At 49.1% G+C, this 24454-nt stretch overlaps 1 protein-coding gene across 13 annotated transcripts in view; it reads left to right on the forward strand.

Moving 5' to 3' along the window:
- Rbfox1 (RNA binding fox-1 homolog 1) overlaps positions 1-24454 on the forward strand; it is a 1978359-nt gene that overhangs the window by 366655 nt on the left and 1587250 nt on the right. For 4 of the 13 annotated variants that reach the window (XM_045161605.1, XM_045161612.1, XM_045161623.1 and 1 more), the window contains exon 1: positions 20099-20679. The exons of 1 other annotated variant lie outside the window; for it this stretch is intronic. The gene's annotated coding sequence lies outside the window, so the exon portion shown is untranslated. Of the gene's footprint in view, positions 1-20097; positions 20680-24454 lie in introns of those variants that run through there. 8 more of the 13 variants (XM_045161631.1, XM_045161625.1, XM_045161616.1 and 5 more) reach the window with 4 other exon arrangements.

A 24454-nucleotide genomic window follows, 5' to 3' on the forward strand; every position in this document is an offset into this window, starting at 1 on the left:
TGGGGGGCCTGTCCTCAGACCTTCATTGTGTTGGCGGTCACGGCTATGGCAGGATGATTGCATGAGTTACGGCAAGTGGGAATGGGTGGTTTGGGGCTCTCGTGACCCCTGTTGAGTGTGTCCTTCACTCTTAAAGACCTGGGTCCCAGGCAGCCATCTAGATTTGGCCCAGGTGTGTGCGTTGGAGGGTGTGTCCATTGCTTTGCCTGTTACTGTGAGCAAAGGCAAGTGTGACTTGAGCAAGGCAGGCTTTGTTTTGGCTCAGGGTGGGAGGGTACAGCCTGTCAAGGCAGGACATCGCTGTGACTGGACTATGAGGTGGCTGGTCACCTTGCTTCTGCCGTGAGCAAGCAGAGCGAGGTGAATGCTGGGGTTTGGTCCCCTTCCTCCTTTTATTCATTTCAGGGACCCCCACGCCCCCACCAGTCCATGGAATGACTGGTGACACACACTTCAGCTTTTCTGGAATCACCCTCACAGACATGCCAGAAGAGGGCTCCCGAAGCCCTGCGCCACACAGTGCTTGCCCTCCAGCCCTGCTCATGAACTCCCCCCGCCCCACCCCATTCAAGGATAATGACGGCTTCATCTGCCTGCGCCCAGGGCTCTCGCTGAACACCTGCTGCGCCGTCTTCACTAGCACCCTTTCAATTCATGGGCATCTCCTTGAATTGCCTCAATGACGGAGTGCCAGGTCTTTTCCACTGGGATCCTGCCGAGTTCAAATGCAGCCTCTGCTATTCATGAGCTCTGGGGCCTTGGCCAAGATCCTCAGCCTCGTTTAGGTTCAGCATCTTTATCTGCAGACCGGCAGAGCCAGGAGCTCTGCACAGATGTCCAGGAAGCAAACATGCGCCGGAACCTCTTCTCCTTCCTACTTCCCCACGTTACCACTAGACCCAGCTGGACAGACCTTTTCATGTGTCAAGAGAGCAGCTTCTCAGCAACATTAAGCTGACTGGATTTGGGGGTTGAGTCTTTCTGAGGGGACGTGAAATGACCCGTATGAGGCAGTGTTGCTTGTTGGTTAGGAACACCTACTGTAAACCAGAGGTCCCCCTGCTGTCCAGACTTGTCACATCAGAGCTGACCTCAGGCTGACCAACACCTGAGAAGACAACTTATGGGAGCACAGGTTCTTTTTGGGGTTCATGGTTCCAGAGGTTTCCATCTGTGGCCCACATTGTTTCTGGACATCGTGGTAGGCAGGTGTGAGGCTCCTTGACTCCTGGTGGTTAGCTGAGAGAACGCCTGTACTGGCTTCTTCCTCCTTCACCGCATGGGCCCCCGGCGTGTAGGACGCTGCCGCCCATGTTCAGAACAGGTCTGCTTTTAAAAATACGTTATGGGGTAGGAGATGTGGCTCAGTGGTTAAAGGCATTTGCTTGCAAAGGCTTTTGGCCCAGGTTTGACTCCCCAGTACCCACAAAAAGCCAGATGCACAAAGTGGCACATGTATCTGAAGTTCATTTCCAGTGGTACTAGGCCCTGGCAGGCACATTCTCATTCTCTGTCTCTCTCTGTTTGTAAATAAATAAATAATACATTAAAAGGCGAATAAAGGGCTGGAGAGATATCTTAGCACTGAAGGCACTTGCCTGTAAAGCCAAAGGACCCAGGTTTGATTCTCCATGTCCCACATAAACCAGATGCACAAGGTGGAGCATGTGTCTGGAGTTTGTTTGCAGTGGCTGGAGGCCCTGGTGTACCTCTCTCTCTCTCTCTCTCTCTCTCTCTCTCTCTCTCAAATAAATAAAAAAATTAAAAAATGAATAAAATAAATTGAAAATAATTTAATTTATTTGCATGTGTGTGGGAGGGGCATGCCAGGGTCCTTTGTCACTGCACATAAACACCAGGTGCCATTTTTATCATTATTTTTGCATTGAGCATACATGAGTGGCTTGGGAATTGAATCTTGGCAACAAGTCTTGCAAGTAAGCATCTATAACCACTAAGCCTTCTTCCCAGTCCCTCAACGTCTGCCTTTCTTAACTCTGACAATGTCCTTACAGACACAACCAGAGGTAGGTTTTGCATGTCTCTCAATCCAGCAAGTTTACAAACAAGTTGAACCATGGGTGACATTAGATATTTTAATTATGTTCTCTGAGGCAGTTTCCTTATCTGCCAGTAACAATGTTATTGTCATGCCATAGGAACACAGAGAGGATTAAAACAGTTACTATTTTCCTCGATTTAGAACGGCCTGGAAGACACTGCTTAAGTTTCCATTAAGTAAAAATGAGAAACTGACTAATCCTAACACCAAGCTCCCTGTACTAGAGATTTTCTCTGCTTGGGATCCCCAGAAATGAACGCGGGAGGTTTTAACCACTGGAATCTAAACGTAGGCTTTTCCGGCTTCTTCACCCGTGTTATTCAGTGAACATGAACTCTCAGAATAATGGAAGCTTTTCATTTTATTTCTCCCTCCAGAACATTCTGTTTAACGCCACTAGATGTGAGCTGGCGTCTGACTTTGGAGGGTCCTCATCAGGGCACATTGATGCCTGCACTAGGATTGTTCTAGTAAGCTTTATTGACTCAATGAACCTCCGAGTACTTTTTATTGACATGCGGTGTAGATCATTCCATCTGACATTTGAATGTCCTTTCTGAGAGGCATGTCACACCTCATATGGCTTCCTGAGCTCCTGGGGATGTGTACACTCTTTACTCAAGCATGCAATGGCTTCTCCAATGACATCACATGTGTGGTATTGTTTTAACAAGACTGGAGAGGAAGAGGGTCATGAAACATCTTTGCTGGGCAAAAATTTGGGGCATCTGTATCAGGGATATACATATATGTGTAACATATATATATATATATATATATATATATATATATATATATGATTATAATACAATCATATATATAATATACATTGCGCGTGGTATGCATGCATATGCATATGTATGTGCATGCACATGTGGGTGGGTTTCCATGCACATGGGTATGTGGGTGGAGGCCATAAGTCAACAGTTGGGTATCTTCCTCAATTGTTTTCCTTTTTTTTTTTTTTATTCTTTAAGACAGTCTCTTCCTTCCTTCATTCCTTTTTTCTCTTTCTTTGTGTATGTGCAGTGTAGTGTTGTGGAGTGTGGGGTGTGTGCACATGCATGACATGCTGATGGGGTGCCCCTTGCACTCACGTATTCTGCCCTAAGGGCTGTCCAGCAGCAGCCAGAGAAAAGTGTTCGGTTCCCCCTGACATTCGCCCACCTGAGGTTTTCTTGCGACAGAGTCTCTCAGTGATTCCAGAACTTGCTGTATTTGTGAGCTCCAGTGATCCTTGGGCTCTGCTTCCCACAGGACTGGGATTTCAGATGAGTGTGGCCGTGCCCTCCTGTTTACGTGGGTACCAGGGCTATCAACTTGGGCAGTCTCAGCCCTCTCGGGCCCTCATGCTTGTCCAGTACGCACACACAACTGCAGACCATCTCCCCAACCTGAGATAGTCTCTGGTTTGAACCTAGAGCTCACTTCTCTGAGCCCTAGAGATTCCTCCTCTGCCTCCTCACCCCTGGGTGGATAGACACACAGTGCCACGCCCAGCATTTACATGGGTGCTGCCCGGAAGTCAGAACTCAGTGCTTCACCCTGGTCCAACAAGTACTGTATCCCCTGAGCCATTTCCCCAGCCTAGGGTTATAAATATATTTTAATTCTAAGAGTTCAGCCTTTTCCTCAGACTTGAGACAATTATAAACTGCCATTTTATAATTGGCAGCGTGAAAGGTACCAAGAGTCACAGACTTGCAGACCCAGTCACATGACTTTCAAGTTGGCAGTTACATTTTGTTCAGATTTATTCTTGGTAATGTGAGTGTGATGTGGACAACAGACCCTGCAGGTGAAGTTTTCTAATATAATAGCCATCTAAGAAACCCCCTTGCCTTCCAGGAACTCAGTTTCTTGGATAATGTTTCATAAGCCCATCTGGACCTTCGTCTTCTCACTCACTCATTGTGCCAGTGTTTACTGAGCATCTGTGACGGGCCAGGCACCTGCCCGAGCTGCGACAACATTGACAAACTTAGCAGCGTTTGTCCCCTGAGGAGCTGGTGGTTGAACTGGGAGGATGTGAAATGGATCATTATAATGCACAGCTTTCCGTGCGGCAAGACAACAGGTGTGTTCAGCGCTGGCAAGTTAGCGTTCTGAGATGGATCACTCATCCCTAGTTCTGGGGGTCTGTGTGTACGCTGGTGGTGCATGATGAAGAGTGCCCTCCTCCAGTTCCACCCACTCCACACCGAGGGCCAGAAACCCCCCTTCTCCAGTCATGACAACAACAAAAACAAAAAGTCTCCAGATATTGCCAAGTATCTCCTAGGGGACATTGCCCCTGTGGAGAACCATTATTGAGTGTAGATGTTTATGTAATTTCTTGGAAAAGGAATGACGATTTCAGCCAAGAATTGGGTGACTCTATTTTTTTGTGGGGGGTTGAGGTAGGGTCTCACTCTGGTCCAGGCTGACTTGGAATTAACTCTGTAGTCTCAGGGTGGCCTTGAACTCAGGGCGATCCTCCTACCTCTGCCTCCCGAGTGCTGGGATTAAAGGCGTGCGCCACCATGCCTGGCTGGGTGACTATTTTTTAAAAGATGATGGCATGATAGTTTAAATGTGAAGTGTCCTCCATAGCCTCATGTAGTTTTGGCGAAGCTTCGTATTCAGTTCCCAGCTGGTGGCTCCTTTGGGAGCCTTGCTGGAGGAGGTGTGTCACTGGGAGTGGACTTTGAAGTTTAGTTGTCCAGCCCTACTGGGTGGCTCCTAGCTAGCTCCCTCTTGCCGCTGCCCCCCAGCTGATGTGCCACCCTGGTGTCCGCTGTGCCCCATGTTTCTCCTGCCATGATGACTCTTCCCCCCGGAACCGTAAGCTGAAATAAATCCTTTCCACCCACGAGCTGCTTCTGTGTTTAGGGGCTTTGTCCCAGCAATGAGAAGGTAACTGCTACAGATGGCATTTGGGCTGGGTCTTCGGACAGAAGTCTGCCCAGCAGGTGAGGACCTAGAAGTTGAGCCAGCCTGGTGAAGAGGCTGTCGGACCACCGTGCAGGGCAAATGTGCAGTGCTTTGTTGACCACAGTAAGTTGTGCTGCAGTTAAGCTTGGATGGTTAAGTTCAGTTCCACTGATGAGGGCTCCTATGCCGCGCCAAGGTGATGGGGTGGCAGTGATGTGCACACCTCTGAATTGCATCACCTGATTATGAACCATCCAGAACTTGCATCTTCCTCATGACAACAGCGCCCTAATTTCATTTAGAGAACCCCCTGCCCTCCAGTCTGTCTAATCAGGCATGGGGGCACATAGTAAGGGTTTCACTAGAACTCCTTTAGAACACAAGGACCTCCTTTGTCCAAAGGCCTCTAATTTGGTGCCAGGTCACATGTCCATCTCTGTTGGCACACACCTTGACCCAGTAACTAAGCAGTTGCCGAGGAGGACACTGATGACAGAGAGCGGACTTAAAGGTGGAGGTAGGGAGACCGTCTCGGCTCCAGGCTTTGGCTCCTGTGATGCCTAACAACCGTCACTGTGGAAACATCTATCTGACTGTCCACCAACTGATCTCATTTCTGGATGGGACTAGATCGAGTTGAAGTTACGTCACTTGGAATGATAAGAGAGAGAGAGACTTAACAAAAACCGTATTCCAAACACTGTGTTCTAGACTGAAAGAATGGGTTGTGGGCAGGGAGAGGCATTTTGCAGAGAAATGAGCTAAGAGACTACTAAGACCAGATAAGAGGCTGTAAGATGCAGTGAGTGGCAGTTAAGGGAGGCTGAGAAGACCGAAGAGGGGATGAGGGCTCTGACGAGATGCTGAGCTGCAGGCCTGGCTGGTGAGCTCTTGCCCAGTCACCGGGGTCCGTGCTCGCTTCATCCATCTTCGCCTTCCGCTTACGTTTCATCTGGGGACGGCCGCATGCATTATGTAGCACAGATTGGCCTCCACCTCACAGTCCTCTTGAGGGCTGCACTATCACACCTGGCCCTCTCCATGCATTTAGAAATGTAGGTTGCTATAGCTTCCAAGCTTTCCGAAATGGGGATGTGACAGCCACCACTCCCATGGTACTCCCTGTCACCTGGTTGCCATGCTCCTGTGACTCCTTCCCTCCCCTTGCCGTGTGGGCTTGGCAAACCACTTCACTTCCAGTGACTGGAGCACAACAGAAATTGTCACGGTTTGGATGTGAAATGTCCAAACGTTTATGTGTTGCATCACTTGGTCTCCACTTGGTGGCGCTGTTCTGGCTGTTGTAGATCTTTCAGGAGGTAGAGCCTTGCTGAAAGAAATGTGTCACTGAGGGTGGGCCTCCAGGTTTTATCTCCTGGACCCCACCTCTCTCAGCTTCCTGTTCTGCCAATATGTGAGGAGGTGACTGCACACTCCTGCCACCACGGAGCCAGCTGCCACTGTGACTTCCAGAATGCACTGTACGTCCTAAAATTGTGAGCTAACCTAAGCCTTACTCCCTTTAGTTACTTCCTGTGTTTGGTCACAGCCCCAAGAAAAGTAGCTAATGCAGATTCATGATATGTCTCTTCTGTGGCTGTCACAAGGAGATGTTGTTTACATTCTAGAGTGTTAATTTGCCCTCTTATTCTATTTATTACTTACTTATTTATTTATTTATTTATTTATTTATTTATTTATTTATTTATTTATTTTTATTTTAGAGAGAGACAGAGGGAGAGAGCGAGAACTGGCACACCAGGGCCTCAACCACTGCAATTGAACTCCAGGTGCTTGTGCCACCTAGTGGGCATGTGCGACCTTGCGCTTGCCTCACCTTGGTGCATTAGGCTTCTGTGGGATCTGGGGACTCAAACCTGGGTCCTTAGGCTTCACAGGCAAGCACATTAACCTCTAAGCCACCTCTGCAGCCCTATTCTTTATTTTAAATGCACACTATGGATTGTGTTTGTATGCCTGTATGTCCACGTATGTACGCGTCATGGTTGTGTAGGTGGAGGCCAGAACATAACCTTGACTGCCATTCTCAACAGCACCATTCACCTTCTTTGAAACAGGATCGCTTGCTGGCCTGGAGTTCACCAACCAGGCTACAGTAGTTGGCCAGTGAGGCCCAGGCATCCTCCTGTCTCTACCTCCCCAGTTATGAGATTATAGGCTTTGGTGACACCACATGCAGCATTTTACGTGGTACTGGGGATCGAACTCAAGTCCTCATCCTGGAGAGGCAAGCGCTGCACCGACTGGGCTGTCTCACTATCCCTTGCTGTCCTAGAGGAATCTGGCTACCCCACTGAGAGCTTTACAAGGAGATGAGGGAGGGTGAACGGCCACCAAGAAAGAGCCACCGAGGAAAGGAATCCTGCCAACAATCATGTGAGTGCCCGTGGGAGCTGCTTCTGCTGCCCACAGGTCTTGAGAGGACGCTGTGGCCGCCACTGGTGGCTCTGTTGTTGGCCTTGAACCAGAGGCACTCAGCTGAGCTCTGCTCCACCAGATCCCATAGATACTGCGTGTTAATGTTTGGTGTTCTGTGCTTCTGCGTTTGGGAGCAAATACACAAGCAAGAGACAAACAACACACTGGATTTTTTTGTTGCTAATTTATTTTGCAAACATGCTAGGCACTCAACAAATGTTTGCCTAATGAGTGGTTTGATTGAGGATAAAAAGCAGTCCTGGATGTGTGGCAAACAGCCAGATGATGAGGATTCAGTTGGAGCAGGGGGTTTGGGGGCAGGGAAAAAAAAGAGGTAGAAGGTAGAGAGAGCTCTGGGATCTAGCAAGCATCAGAGAGACGCCACAGGAAGTGTGAAGAAGAGGGTTTAGGGACAGTGACGCCTGAGTAGAGAAGATAGGCAAATGAGAAACGAGGAAGCAGTTCAAAGGCAGGGAGACGCCAGGAGTTGCAGGGAAGGCAAACACATCTGGTCCTTCATGATAGTGTTGTGGTTTGGATGTGAACTGTCCCTCAGGCTCATGTGTGTCCAGTTGGTTGCACTGTTGTGGGAGGTTGTAGACCCTTTAGGAAGTGGGGCCCAGCTTGAGGAAGTGGGTCCCTGGGAGGGACGGGCCTTCCTCCACTTGTGGGTGATCTCTGCTTCCTGGTCTGTGAAGATGTGAGCAAGCAGCCTGTCCTCACACTGCCTCCTCCACAGCCCCAGACTGTTCCCGCCACTGCACATTCCCCATCATGACTGACTCGACCCGCAAGCTGTGAGCCCAACCCAACTCTTCCTTCCGTAAGATTCATCATAGCAATGAGGGGAATAACTAACACAAATAGCAGCTGTTGTCCAGGATGGCACATGACCTTGAGGTTAGACAACAATGAAAAGGCTGAAATAAGAGCTTCGCCTGGGCGTTCTGTGAGGGGAGATGAGGCCACTGAGTAGTGGAGCGGCTGGAGGTGGCGGACATGGAATGCTGACTGCAAGAAGTCTGGTGATGACATTTGGACCCAAAGCAGGTGGGAAGAGTTGAAGGAGGAGAGTCGGATAATGAGAGATAACTTGGACAGGTTCATGCCCTGGCTGCCAGGAGACATAGAGAGGTTGTAGAGGGAAAGCTTAACAGGTGGGAAAAGGTCCCAGGAGAGGCGAAGGAGACTTCTAGAAGCAACGCTCTGGCAAACCATTTAGCTTTGGCACTGAGAAGTGTGTTCAGTCAAGTACTTACGTCGTGGTTCAACATCTGTCCCGTGTTGTTCTGTATTCTCTGCAAACAACTCCAGAAAAAAAAAAAAATATGGTTTGCTTTTATTGCCAAGTTGCTTAATTGCCTGACGGAATAACAGCACGCGAGCTCATCTTGGAGCTTTTGAACCGAGATGCGTCAAAGCAGGAGGAGAGGGAAATCAAATAGACCGATGTCCTTTTCATTGACTTACTCAGGAGTTATTCCCCCACTTGTGCCAGTGCATTGATGGCAGCTGATACCTGGGAAATACTTTTTAGGCTAAATATAGAGAGGCCTGTGAGAATATTCTATCTGTTATCTTAATGCACATTTTGTCTGTGCCTTATTATGTGTTTGTTCTTCTTGTTCACTGTAAAAGAACTTCTTGGGGCTGGGAAGACAGCTACTGATAAAGTACTTGTCATGCAAGCCTGAGGACCTAAGTTTTCTTTCCGGTCACCCCTAAAAAGGCTGAGGGTGGTGGTGGGTGCCTGGTGTATACTCAGAGTTGGTGAGGCAGAGACAAAGCCATGGAGTGCAGAGTTCAGCTAGTCTAGCCCAAGTGGTGAGCAGCTAGGCCCATCAGAAGTCTTGTTTCACAAATAAGTAGTTCAGGCTGGGGCGATGGTTAGTGGTTAAGGCGTTTGCTTGCAAAGCCAAAGGACCCAGGTCAGATTCCCCAAGACCCATATTAGCCAGATGCACAAGGGGGCACATGCATCTGGAGAGTTCATTTGCAGTGGCTGGAGGCCCTGGCATGCCTGTTCTCTCCCTCCCCCCCCCCCTCTCTCTCCTCTCCCTCTTTGTCTCTGTCAAATAAATTAATTAAAATAAAATATTTTTTAAAGTAGTTGTATGGAGCACTCACGGTTGTCCCCTTACTTCCAAAAACAGGTACACATATATGCATGGATAACTGTACACACACACACACACACACGTGCACACCCACTCCAGAACTGATTGCTGCCACTTCACACTCTTTAAGATGGAGCTCCCAGAGGCAGTGACGGCTCTGTTCTCTCTGCCTGCCACTCCGCCTACCAGGGCTTCTCACCTGGAGGACCCTTCCTCATGCCTATGAGTGAATCAGGCCCATGATCTGACAGGCTTACTGCTGCCGGGACATTTTGCTGGGACACAAGCCGGAGCCTCCAGAAACCTGCTGTGTTGGTCCTTCCTAGGACACGGTAATACTTTTCCCAGTCCAGGTGTTCGTCTGAGAGCTTTGAAAGGGGCACTTTCTGAGTGTTCCCACCAATTGCCTGTAATGTGCCTGTTGGCATGTATTACTAATTGCTGACAACAGCTTCCCTTCTGGGAGTCTGAGCATGCAGCAGCAACACCCCAGGTACCAAGACAAAGGAAGTAGCTTTCAGCACAGCTCTCGGATCTTCAAAATGGGTTCAGCTCTCCTTCCTGCTAACTGTAACCCCGTCTTACCATAGGCCTCCTGAATCACAATATCTAGGGTGGGGTAAAGGAGCTAAATGTTGACAAACATTTCAAATGATTCATTCACAAAACATTTGGATATCCAGCCAGTGACGTGTCATAAGGTAATGAGAGATCTGGGGGGAGTGTCCATTCTAACTGTGCGTGTAACTGACTACTGTTCAAAGACAACATTTCCATTTATTTATTCATGGGGACACTCAGCACACAGAATATGCCTCATTCCTTCATATCTTAGGTCCCACTCTTAGGAGTATAGCATCAACATGCACACAGTGTAGACCTCCAAATGCCACCACTGATCTTTCTGGCTGAGAACTCTCTGTGGTCACTGGATGCTACTATACCTAAACCACCAAGAACTCTATGGTTACTGCACTCCATTCTACCCATGATCAAGAAAGGATGGAAGTGGTGTGGAGTTAACATAGACAATACCTTTGCACACGTGCAAGTGTGCATGCACACACAATGAGATCTCTGGGGAAGACTTAAACGGAATCAGAATGTTTGTAGTAGATTTGGTGTATGTGTGTTCGTATGTATTAATGTGGGAAAACACATACCATGGCATATGTGTGAAGATCAGAGGACAGTCTTCAGTGTCAGATTTTACCTTCCAACTTGTTAGAGGCAAGGTGTCTTGTTCACACATGCGTTTGCCAAGCTAGGTGATCCCTAGATTCTGGGATATTCCTTTGTCTTTCCTTCCCATCTTGCCAAGATGCTAGCACTACCGTACCAAGGTTTACGTTGTTCCTAAGGATCGGAACTCAGGAATCCACACTCATGGGGTAAGGGCTTTATCTGCAAAGCCATCTCATTCTTCAGTGGTAATAAACCCAGGTACCTACAAGGGGTAGCATGCTCCAGAGCGAACTTTGCTGGAATTCTGTCTCTTCCCCCTCGCACTTCTCCAGTCCTCACTGTTGGGTCACTGTTTCCCTCTCAAGTTCACCACTTGTGTTCTGTCACTAGTCTGAGGATCTATTTCTAGGGAATCCAAAGGATCATTTGGAGACTCATGAACAGAACACTTGGTGCCAACTTGTGGTGGTGATGGTGGCATGGGAAGCTCTGCCATTAAGGCAGGAATTGCGGGAGCTTAGTTCATGGGGTGGGGTTCACTCTCCACTAAGTGCCCACACTGGAACCCCACTGGAGCTTAGTTCATGGGGTGGGGTTCACTCTCCACTAAGTGCCCACACTGGAACCCCACTGGAGCTTAGTTCATGGGGTGGGGTCCACTGTCCACTAAGTGTCCACACTGGAACCCCACTGGAGCTTAGTTCATGGGGTGGGGTTCACTCTCCACTAAGTGCCCACACTGGAACCCCACTGGAGCTTAGTTCATGGGGTGGGGTCCACTAAGTGCCCACATATTCAGCTCCTCATATTCAGCTTTCCTAATCCTGAGGCTTGGCCATGTGCTCATACTTCCTCATAGTACATGCAACATCGTCTTAAAAACACTCCAGTGATTTCTTGTGTTTAGAGGCTAAGGCATCTTAATTGAAGCACAAGGAATAAATAGAAATGACATATGTGCAAAGGGTGAGCATAGCAATGCATAGCTTGACCATGATTTACAGATATTTAATTGGTAAGACCATCTATAACCCACCGGTAACCACTGCAAATGCACATGCTTCCTTGCAAGGTTGCATATTTCATCCTAAATGGCTTAAACATCTTTACTTATCCGTTTGTAATAAAATGACCTAGACTTAAAATAAAGTGCATTTGAAAGAAATCGATTGTCAATATTCCATGCTGCTGAAACACAGGGCAGTTTCCCCTCTAAGTTGTCAGTACATTAGGGGAAAAACATTTATGTTCTGATTATAAATTCATTAACTATTTACACCTCATTGACTTGAAACTTTTTTTTTCCTTAAGAAGTTTTGATTTAACCTTCATGGTCGACTTTCTCTGCAACTATAAAGAACAGCATTTGGATATTTTAAAAGTGATTTTTGGTGTTTATAATACTTAACACATTTTTCTTTCTCATTGGTCTTTGGACTTCCTGCAGAGAGAGAAATGTTTTAGAAATGAACATAAAATAGTTCGATCCTGATATTAGACTATTGAGGATTTAACTTTTTTGTTTGTTTATTTTTATTTATTTATTTGAGAGAGAAAGAAGGAGAGAGAGAGAGAGAGGGCACCCCAGGGCCACTAGCCACTGCAAGTGAACTCCAGACGTGTGCGCCCCCTTGTGCATCTGGATAACGTGGGTCCTGGGGAATCAAACCTCGAACTGGGGTCCTTAGGCTTCACAGGCAAGTGCTTAACTGCTAAGCTGCCTCTCCAGCCCCTATTGAGGATTTAAAAATGAGGTCTGGAACTTTTTAAATTCATGAACTTTAGAAATTTGCTGTTTTTTTTCCCCCCCCTTGCCACCTCAGTCCACTTATCTGTAAGATAGGAAGACAAAATTTTTATTTTTGCCCTCCAGGACTTCTCTCTGGTATTGTCAACATACCTGTGGCTGGGTGTAGATTAAGTTCCCAATGATGATTTTATTGTTATTTAGCTTTTCTTAACAAACCCCAAGAAATCATGTTATGACTCTAGAAGAAGAATAGAGCTGGCATTTAACTCCAAAGTTAACATCCAATGGTAAGTCATTTTGGTATTAAGTGGTAGATGATGGTTTGATATTTGGACTTCATTCACTTTGTATTTTTATGTATATGTGTGTGCATGTGTACACATGCATGTATGCATGTAGGTTCTTGAGTGCATGCGCATGTGTGCCTGTAGAGGTCAGAGGACAACCTGAGGTATAACTCTTAGGATTGCCACCCACCTTTTCTTGAGAGCGGGCCTCTCACTGGCCTAGAGCTTGTCAATTCAGCTAGACTACTCTACCACCGTGACATACCCTCAGTTCTCAAAAATACTGTAAAACAGAGCATGGAAGTGTGTGTCTTAAAGAAAGGGCCCTCACACCTGAACATGAGTGGTTCTTTCTCAGATGCCGTGGTTAACATCAAAATCCTGGTCTACATGATAGATGGTGAGAGAGTTCGTCCAATCAATACCTGTCTATTGAGTATCTGCCATGTGCTCAGGGCTGGGGTGGGGTGCAGAGAATATAAAGTACAGTTCATTCCCCTGTGGTCCTCAGACTGTTTTAATTAGTTCATTAGTTGATTGAAACTATGACAAACCTTCCAGGTTAGGCTGGGGTCAGAGAACCAGAGGCAAGGCAGGTCTTATATGAGAATGGGCCAAAGCAATTTACCGAGCCAGAGTTCCTTGTAAAGGAGTCTGGAAACAGCATCCTTGCCTCTCTGTCAAAATAAACAGGTACTCTTGGGAAAGGGTATGAAAGGGGGCAAGGCTCCTTTTATGCTCTTTGTAAGATCATTTCCTCCCCTGCTACTGTTCTTCTAAACTCGCATGCCAAAATAGCCCACAGTAGTTTAAAGTAGTGGACTCATCCTTGTAGAATTACGTGGACGTCTACCCTGACCACCTTGAAGTGTTCTTAACATAAGATGGGCATGGAGAAAATGGTCTTTAATACTCAATGAAGGCAAAGAGATGGGCCGGCACTGGCCTCACCATTTAGGAATTACGGTGAAGGCAAATCGCAGGAAGACAGCCAAAGCCCGGTGCTAAAACCAGCCCACCTCCTAATTAATTTTGAGCCCTTTCTGAGCCCCCCTAGCCTGCCTCCTTCCCTTCATCCTTTTCCCTACTGTGGTGGCTTGAATCAGATGTCCCCCAACAAACTCATGTGTTTTGAAGGCTTGGTGCCCAGTTGGTGACCATTTGGGAAGTTTTCCTTGCTGACGGAAGTGTGCTGTCAGGGGTGGGCTTAGGGGTATTGTAGCCAGCTCCCTTTTGCCAGAGTTTGTCTCACTCCCTTACTGCTGCTTTCCATCTGCTGTGGCAGAGACGGTGTTCAGCCTGCGCTCATGGCATGCTGTCCCCTGCCATCATGGAGCTTCCCCTTGAGACTGTAGGCCAAAATAAGAATACTTTCTTCCCATTGGCTGTTTTTAGCCTGTTGTTTGTTCAAGCAATGAGAAGGTAACTGCAACAGAAAACTGGTGACAGTGGAGCGGGGTCATTGCTGCTTGCCCCTGACTGTGTGGCCTTGATAGATTGTAACTCATTTGTGGGAAGAATATGGAAGGATTTTGAAACTTTAGGACTTAGAGATGTCTTACGGTGTTGTAAATTCAGCTTGATGGATTCTTGTGAAAGTTGAAAGACCTAAATGCAGAAAAAAAAAAAAACAAACAACTGTGGAATGTGCAGGTTTGGCTTATGATTGGAAGAAAGCTTTGCCTGGACTGCAATGGAGACAGTTTGTGTAGGAAGCTGGCTGTGCTCTTCCCATGTGCTGAGAACTTGATCAGGGTTAAATTTATAAGAAGTGGACTGGTGTGAGCAAGAGGATACGGTACAGAAAGAAATGAAATTTGGGGCTGAAGATTACAGCCTGCTTCAGCTGCAATCGTTTGAGAGATTACTACCATGGAAACTTTGGCCTGCTGTTCTGCCCTCGAACAGCAGAAAGAATGCTGATTCTTCAAAGTAAGGGGTCTGAATGCTGAAGGAGTGCCCTCCTCTTCAAAGTCACACTTACCCCCCTGGATTAACACATTTGATAGCCCACCTGGTAGTATGTGTGTAAAACAAATGTAGGACATAAAGGGTCCTTGGATTTGCAATGTGGTTTTAATGTTGGAAATGACCCTTGGGTATTGTTTGGCAGGGCTGTTGGTGTCCCTGCATGGCGACATGATGGAGCCATGAGGATGGTCGCAATGGAGACCCCAGAATTGTTTGGATCTGCCAGTGCTGTTGGATGCCTGACAAGGAGGGCTGCTGGCTCAGGACAGAGTTCTGCCCAGGCTACAGGCAGCCCAGCTCCAGGGGCAGAATTGGAATTCCAATGGCTCCATCACTGGCCACAGATATCAGACTTGGAGCCACAAGACTTAATGTTTGCCCTGTTTGTTTTAGATCTTGCACCATTGGTTCAATGTTTCCTGGCTGTGCCCAATGCTGTCTTTTGAAGTGTGAATGTTTACTCTATGTCATTATGTGGTTTTTTTTTTCTTTTTATTTAATGGGATCACAGTTAAGAGGCTGTGGACTATGGAAATATTTGACTACTGTTGGGATTGATAAATCTTGGGAGACGTTTAAGTTGGACTGAATACATTGCATTTTACATTATAGTCATCAGTTTATGGGGACCAGGGCAGGATGTGGTGGTTTGAATCAGATGCTCATGTGTTCCGAATGCTTGGTTCCCAGCAGAAGTCAGTTTGGGAGATGGAGCCTTACTGCAGAAAGAGTGCTGTTTGTGGGCTTAGGAGTACTGTAGCCAGGTCTCCTTTGCTAGAATTTGGCTCAATCTCCTGCCGCCATGGCAGAGGTGATGTACAGCCTCTGCTTGTGGTATGTTTCTTCCCTGCCATCACGGAACTTCCTCTGTAGAGTGTAAGCCCAAACCAAAACCCTTTCCTCCCATCATCTGCTCCTGGTTGGTTGCTTGTCCCAGCAGTGAGAGAGTACCTGCCACACCCGCCTTCTTCACCCACTTGCTCTGAGCATCCTTCTATTTCGGTTGAACATATCTGCTGCTCCTAAAGGGAGCCGTGCTGTTTGCAGCATACACTTTGATGAGACTTGTCTATTCTCCCAGAAGGGCTGTGATCCTGTTCTCTGCTTACCTTCTCTCCGTGGAGTCATCTCCTCAATAAATCTTGGTCCAACCTTTCCTCCCCCTCCCAAGTTCAGGCTGTGTGCTTACCAAATCTTGCAAAATAGTTACAGGCAAATCTTCATGTGCCTGCTTACCATGGTAGGCAAACTGCATCTAATCTTTTGGTTTCCATGAGGGTGGAGCCTTGAGGAAGAGGTGTGGGGACTGACTGAAAGAGCGGAGGGAACAGTGACTAGATGAGGTGGTTATTGCTTCAACTCATCCTTAATTGCTTAGACCATTTAGAATTCAGCCTACTACAGGGCAAAGGCAGGCTCTCCAAACATGGCTAGTGACTAGCAATGCGTGTGCCCTAGGGGACAGGTTCCTGACATTGTGGGCTTTTCAGTTTCATGGAAAGGAACAGAATTCACAGTAGGCTGGCGTAGTGGCAGGATACAGTTAAATGCCAATGGAAGAAGTTTTGAGTGATTTGTTTATGTGGTGTGGGAGTCTGGGTGGCGTCTGGGGGTGGCATACAGACTGCGAGATATAAATAGTGATTTTTCTTTTCCTGTGTGTTTGCATGAGTGTGTGCACACATGTATGTTTGTGCGTGTGAAGGCCTAAGGAGAACCTTGGATGTCATTCTCAGGAACACTGCCCATCACTTTTTAAGACAGGGTCTCTCATTGGCTTGGAGCTCTCCAGTTAGACTAGACTGGCATCAGGGACTTCTTGTCTCCATAATCCGGTGCTGGGGTTGCAGGCATGCATCCCCATGTCTGGCGTTTTATGTGATCTCTGGGGACCGAGTTCAGGTCTTCATGCTTGCAAAGTGGGCACCTTGCTCACCGAACTATATCCCCAGCCCCCAAATGAGGAATTAACAGATAAGCGGAAAGCAGCCAGAGACTGCAAGACCTTCCAGTCTGGAAGAACATCTTACACAAAGGGTCAGACACCAGCTGGAGAAAATCGTTACTGGGTCACAGTGCCTATTAAAAGAGAACAACAGAGCCCAGAGGCTCGGGACCTGCCCAGAGGACTGTAGATCTTATCTCCCCGGAGATGTGAGGAGCCACGGATAGATTACAAGTTGAGAAGTGAAATGATGAAATTTGCAACTCAGATTCCTCTCAGCCAAGCATGAGGCTGCAAATTTATTCGTCCTCCTTCTCCCCTCTTCTTCTTCCTTCTTCTCTTCTTCCTCCTCTTTTCACCTTTATGGAAGACACCATTTTACGTTTTTAACTTATGCTTCTACCCAAATGGAATGTATTTTTCATGCCCAGTAGGAGGCGCCAGAGCCTCCTCTTCATAACCACAGCTGGTGGAATTCTTGCCCTAGGCTTCCTAGGAGCTGTCCAGTCAGCACTACCAGCCCACCCCACCTTCCAGTGGCTCACCATGGAGAAATGCTGTTACGAAAGCTGTGGTCACTGGGGGAAAAAATTAAATAAATAAAACTAAAACACAAAATAAAGTAGTAACATAAAATAAAATACAACAAAAGCAACTACTATTTCAAAATGAGTAGCATATTAGCATGCTATATTAATGGTGATAATAATTTTGTTTTAAATTGCAGTGCCTGCCTCCATTCATATTAACTTTTCTTCCTTTCTTTTTTTCGTCCTCCCTCCCTGCTTTTTTTCTCACCCTTTCTTCCTACTTTCCCTCTCTCTCACTATCCCCAATAATCATCTTCACCTTCCTCCTCCTTACTTTGAGTCAGTATCTCTCTGTAGAGGACAGGTTGGCTTGAAGCTTATGGCAACTGTCTTGCCTCGCTTTCCTGAGATCTGCAATTACAGGTGCAAGCCACCTCATCTGGCTTTTGTAAGCCAGGGTGCAACGCAGGTAGCAAGGAGTCATACCCGACACTTAATACTGATACGTCTAAACCTATTTCTACATTCAAATCAATAAATTAGAATGGATTAAGTCTGACCTTGATTTTCTGATTGTAAAGTTTTGGTTTCATTTCCCATGGTAAGAATAAATAGGAAAAGTTTTAAAAGGGTCCAGTGGTCACCCAAGCAGTGAAACAGCAGCCAGTGTTTCTTCCTTGAGGGATCACATCCACTTTTTCCTATCAGAATAAAAATGAAGGAGTGTGGAAGGAGGATCAGCCCCCGTTAGTGAGGGTGGGCACAAACATATTTCCACAGCCTTCCCATGAACTGCCATGCATTTCTTCTCTCATTGTTGATAATTTGCTTTTACATTGGGAATATATACTCCTTTATGTGATAGACAGTTACCTTTGAATGCAGTGGCTTTCCCACTGCACATTGTTTCTGGGGCAGTGACTGCGATGCCTCTCCCCCAGACTTGAGGCTTCTCTGTGCGCCCCTAAGGACAACAGGCAACATAAAGGTAGCCTCAGTTGTGGATGCACACCTCTATTTCTATCACATATAGAAAGCCGACGGTAAAAACCAGCCCAAACTGCAAGATCACAGGGAGCAATGATGGAGAAGTCTTTCTGGGTTTTGCAAACTTATCCTGTCAAATGAGGATAAAACGTTGCATGTTTTAAAGACTGACAGTTGTAGCTGGGAGAGCTCTTTGTTTTATTTAGACATAGGAAGAAACAGCCTGGGGGGGGAAAAATGGCCCAGGGACTTCAGACTCGGCTCTTCCCGAGGCCCCAGGGCATTCTCATGACATGGATGAATTCCTGTATAGTCAGTCCCTGCTTTGGAAATCAAACAGTGCCACTTGCAGGAGGGGGTCAGGCTGAAGGTCAAACCCGAGGACAGGAGGGCGGGCCTCAGGTAAAGTCGGTCTGGCCTGGCCCAAGCTCACCTCCCTTCCTGCAGGCATGGAGGTGCAGTGGTCTCCTCCAACAGCAAGTCTGTGTGCCCTGGGGTCCATGGCCTTGATGAACTTTGAGCAAAGGTCAAAGCTCACTGGAGGGAAGACTATTGTGTAACATGATCTCTGGGGCGAGGGGAAGAGAGAGGAGGAGGAGGAGAGGGAATGGAAGGAAGGAAGGGAAGGGAGGGAGGGGAAGAAGAGAGGGAGGAAGGAAAGAAAGAAGGGGAGAGTGCGAAGAAGAGAAGGCAAGGAAAGAAGTGAGGAAAGAAAGACTCGAAGGGAGGGAAGAGCAGGGAGGATGAGCGGCAGCCAGGAAGGGAAGGGAAGGAAGAGAAAAAATGAAAAGAAAGTAGCGCGCCTGGCTCAGGGTGGCGGGGGTGGGGGGTGGGGAGAGGACCGTGCTTTAAGGCTGGGGTCTGGGTAGTGATCAACTGGAACCTTCCTCATCCGGTTGTTGACAAGGCACAATGCAAAATTCACGAAACCACCCGAGAGTATGTGCTGATCACAATGCAATGCATACGAAAGCGTGGGGGGGGGGGTCTTTGCCTAATAGCCTGAGCCAAGAAGATGGCCAGCAGCTCCTAGACCGGGCAGCGTCCAGCCCACAAAGCGGTGGCCAGTAGGAGCGCGGGGCGCCCCAGGCCTGACTTCTAGAGCGGGGGTCACCCAGGTCCTGTCTAACTTTTTGCTCCATCTCGACCAGGCAGCAACACCGAAGCTTCCCTGGAAAGTTCCCAGGATCAGAAGTGAATTGGGGCAAGGGGCGGGAGTCTTCCACTTAGCTTTCCCGTGGCGACATACGTTCCTCCATCCACCGGGGTTCGGGATGGGGAGGCGCGCCGCCGGCGCTCGGTGGCAGCGAGCGGGCCCACTTTGGGAGGAGGGAACCTTGCGCACCTGCCAAAGGAACTGACTCACCGCCCCCTCCACCGCACCCCTCCAACTTTCACCCTTGGTCTCCTCTGGACGAAGAGCTGGTGACACAGGGTCGCGTGCCCGCGGAGGCTGCTGGAATCCAAGGCTGCACGCGTGACCGTGACCGCGGCGGCGGCAGCGCCGACGAGGAAGGGGGAGGGGGCGCTCCCTAGCGCTCGGGATTATTTTTGGCTCAGCTCGCTCTCTAACACACACACACACACACACACACGCACGGGTCCCCCCCCCCCCCGCGCTCGCTCTCACGCGCTTTCCTTTCCTTTGTTTATTTTCTTTCTGTTCCGTGTTTGGTCGGGCCATCTCGTCCCTTCTCTCTCGCCCTCCGGCTAAGGCGCTTCAGCGGGCCGCTCCCCGCATCACCCCGGGCCCGTCGCCGTCGCCGTCTCCCCGAGCGCGGGGTTTGAAGGTCACCTCCTTTCCAGTCCCCCTGCGAGCCGCGCCGCCCGCCCGCCACCTCCTCCTCCAGCTGGCGCCGGTGGCTCCGGCTGGCGCTGCTCACCAGCGCTGGTCGCGGCGGCCGCGGACGGACGGCGGGGTGACTCCAGCCGGGGTCCAGCGCAGGGTGGGGAAGCCCAAACTCACAGCCGAGGGGAATCCCAACCTCTCCGCTTCGCCCCAGCCCAGGCTGCACCTCGCGACGAGTGGGGCGCGGGGGCGCTCTGCCTACCCCCAGACCCACGCGTGCGCCTCCTGGGACACGAGGAGACACCAGCGAACCGCGCAGCTCTCCTCTGGAGGGGTGACAGCCGTGCGCCCCGCCCTAGGCATCCGGAGGAGCCCGAGAACTCCCAGCATCCAGTCCCCGCGGAGCCAGCAGAGCGCGCGCTCCGGAATCCCGGAAACCCTACGTTCCAGACCCGGTGGTCTTGGCCGCCAGGTCCCAGCGGCTATTTGGACCTTCGCGGGGGTGCCCAGTCGGGGGCGTCGGGGGCGCGGCTGACCTGTCCTCCAAGTTGCAGCCAGCCAGAGTGGGAGAAGCCAGCACCCCCTGATCCGCCGCCTCTGGCTCCTGCTGAGCGTGGCTCGGGGTGCAGAGAGCGCGGGGGATTTGGGGGACCAGGACCCAGGAGCAGGAGACTGCAGCCAACCGGGATCGCCGGGAGTTCTAGGTGAGTCCAGGTGGAGACTCTGAGCCTCCCACCCCCAATAACAACCCAAAGGGTCCCATGAAGGGAAAGCAGGGGTCCCTCAGAACTGGCCTCCTCCCAGTCTCAGTCGGGGCGCGCTGGAGTGGGAACTTTTGTGATGTGTGCAAAGCGATGTTGCCTCACGTTCCCCCAGGGGGCCCAACCGTGACCCTCTCCAGCATCCTGGCTTCCAGCAAGCACTACGCCCTTCCTTGCCCCGGGGCGCATCCCTTCCTGTGCTCAGGCTGCCCAGTCAGTCCTCCCTGCATGGGGGCAGGGGTCAGCCTCCCCCTGCTTGCGCACTTGGGCAGTCTCTCGGGTTGGCTGCAGGGGGCATTGGGTGCGCCTTGGGGTGCGTTGCTGGCCCCCACCCCTGTAGCCCTGTGGAGGTCTGAGGGAAGAGGCACCTCGCTGGCTCGAGAAAGGGTCTGGAAGTGCAGAAGCACTGTTGGGAGGCAAGGAAGAGGGGGCCGGTGGAGCACAGCAGCTGTGTTTATTGGAGCTGGGTCAAGGACCTTAGACGCCGCCTCAGACGCCAAAAGAAGAGACCAGCATGAAGACACAGCATTTGGGTGCTCGTTTGGGTGCTCGTTTGGGTGCTCTAGTCGCGCCCCCTTGAATACCTTAGGACACCTTACTGGGGGTGGGGGGAGCAAACTGAGATATGGGCGCAGGCATGGGTTGTCCCAGTCCATGGCAGTGTGATTCTCCAGGGATGGGGTGAAGGTACGACTGGCTAGGCACTGTTGCCCTCTGTCTATGTCTCCCTGTGGCCCAGCAGTTCACCTGTCCATGATGCTTTGGGAACCTCAGAGGCTCCAGCTTCAGGGGTCAGGTGTCATGAAGAGCCCAGCAGGGGTGCGCTCACCAAAGGGGAGGAAAACCTCAATGCCACCCTGCCCTGGAGCCACTAACTCTGTTTCTGCTGCCAGGGAGCAGAAGCCCAGGCTCCCCGTCTTCCCTGAGAGCAGCAGCCCAGGCAAACCTGCTTGTCCAGAAGATGCTCAACAGCTTGGGAATGCTCCTCAGGTGGTCTGGGAAACTGGCTCCCAATGAAGGGTCTTCTCTCTTGAACTTGGAAAGTGGGGGAGGTGTCTTGGAATGGCTTTGTGCTCACATGTAATGAATCATAGCTTGGATTTCCCTTCATATCACAATGACTATTTATTTATGTATTTACTTTGAAATCCTGATGTAAGGAGAGACCTGGCCTTGTTCACACCAGTTGAGCAGGTGCTGCAGCCTGTGGTTCCTCCACTGTCCCCCGTTCCTGCCCCACTCCACCCACCTCCCTCCTACCATTTACCTTTGTTACTAAAAGAGAGAAAGGGAAGGGGGGGGCAGATCCTTTCACTTTTAAGTGACCACAGAGGCCCTGGCTAGAGAGCAGATTTATTTTTGGCCTCGTTTTATTTTATTTTAGTTTTCTTCTTTGCAATTCAGAGTTAAAAGATTGGTCACCTGTGAAAGGCAAAGGTGCCAGTAATAGCTATGCTGGGGACAATGAGGCCGTCTGTAAGGCTTGCTTTGTTTTGAATTGTTCTGTGAAGGCCTGGTCTACAAGGATCCCATGGGTCTCCCCTAAGTCAGCTTATGAGTTGTGTTAGGATAAAACGGGTATCCTCTCACAGTTGTGGAGGGTCCAGAAAGCACAGCACTGTAGCCTGGAAGAGAAGAAGGCTTCCAGCTCTGTTTCCTGCTTGCTGTGTGACCTTGGGCGAGTTATTGAACCTCTCTGTTCCTCTCTGGGTTCACCTGTGCAGTGAGAGTTTTCGTAACAGCTTTGTCCTTTGGAGATTGGGGTGGGAGCTAACAAAAACAGGGAGAACCTATAGCAGGGCCTATCTATGGCAAGCCCCTGGATTATTTATGTTCATTTTCTTTCTTTCAAATAGATTGCTCTCCTTTTGAGCTTCATGACATCCGGTGAGATCTGTGAGGCAAGTAGCTTGTCATGTACGCTTGCATTTCTCTTTAAGTGACACATGGAAACTTACAGCAGATTACAAAGAGCAGCTGCTAGGGGGAAGAAACCCCAAGCTATCCAAGCCACAGATGCATGACCTCTTCTGCTCAGGATTAGGGACAGCTGTCCGCTGGCTGGGTCACGGGTTGATGGCTCTGACCTGTGGTCCTTGACAAGCCCCAGGAACCTGAAGTCCAGTCTTGCAGCAGGCGTGCGATCTGCTCCTCGGATCTGCTCTGACGGAAGGCGTTCAGCTCCTTGGCCTCCTGGGAGGGAAGCACAGCCCGTGTAAATCCTTTTTAATTGGAAACTTGCTCCTCTGGTACAGGGAATATTTTGAAAATGCGGGAATTAGATAATATTAGAGGTGGCTCTCGGTGGCACTTATCCTGTGACTCACGCACATCACCATGACTGGGTTGCAGTACAAAATTTGGTGACAGTATTTAACTGCATCCACATGATCATGGTCATTCTTCATGCATCAAAGAGCTTTCACAGTTGAATGTTTTATTTGATTGTGGTGAGAACACAACCTGAAATGGACTGCTGTACAGGTTTTTCTTTTGTTTTGGAGGGGAGTGGGTGGAGGAGTACTGAGGATTGAACCCAAGAACCCGGGCCATGCAAGGCAAGTACTCCCATTGCTAAGCCTGACCAGAGAGGGGCCTCCATCACTGAGCCATACTCCCAGCTCTTCACTGGTCGATTCTAGGCAGGCACTTTACTGCTGAGCCACATTCTGGTGGGTTCTAGGCAGGTCCTCTAGCACCGAGCCACAGCCCCTGCTCCCCCTCACTGAGGAGTTCCAGGCAAGCCTCTAACACTGAGTCACGCCCCTCACTGGTGGAGGCTGTGCACTGCTGAGTTCAGCACACAGTGCTGCAGGCTCTAGGAGGGCCTCAAGCAGGTCCTCTCACCTCCACTGACTTCTGGGCGACATCCAGAACATGCCCTGTAAGGGCAGAAGGATGCCTGCCAGAGTTTAGAGACGGAGATTTGTTAATCAGCAGACATAAAGCTTGCATGATCATCCTGTCCTTCTAGTCACTGTGTGGCTCCTGAGTTTTCTGCTCCAGACCAAGCAGAAGGGGGCTCCAGCCCTCACTTCTCTTCATAGTAATTGATGCCACTTCCTTTACTTCTGTCTCTAAGTTTTGAGTACACATCTTCTAGACTGTCTCATTGATACTTTTGATGAATGACTTTTAAATAGGCTGGTACTTTTCAGCTCAAGCCCTCCAAGCCATTATATTTGATCAAAGCCCTTGCATATCTATTTTTTTTTAAATCCAGAAAGCTGGGTCTACCTGTATATGTCTGACATCTCCCCTTTCCAATGTTATTTACATGCTTTAAGATCTTGGGTGCAGCAATGAACACATTCCAAGAAGGAAGCCGTATTTGACACTGAAGACACTTTGGGGACACAGCAATTTTCCAGTGGCATGACAGGAGACTACTGAAATCTGAGAAACTTGCTCTGAAGGACACAGGGTGGTTTGGCCTGTCTTTGCCCAGGACAAGTGCTACCCAGTGACCATGATGTCCAATTTAATACTGGCCCAGCTTATTCTGCTAAAATTACCCAGCTTATCTGTCAAGTTGATGTTTATCCATATTGTTATGCCAAAGACTTCAAACATGGAGATGTTTTAAGAAGCCACAAAAGCTCTCCCAGTGCCTACCTCTGTTATTTAAAATATCACCTCAGGGCACATAAATATTAAAACTTTAATTAAAGAATCAATCAGTGATGGAGTTTGAGAATGAGGGGACACAGCACTTAGA

The sequence above is a fragment of the Jaculus jaculus genome, chromosome 11, assembly GCF_020740685.1.
Source record: "Jaculus jaculus isolate mJacJac1 chromosome 11, mJacJac1.mat.Y.cur, whole genome shotgun sequence".
NCBI classification, from domain to species: Eukaryota; Metazoa; Chordata; class Mammalia; order Rodentia; family Dipodidae; genus Jaculus; species Jaculus jaculus.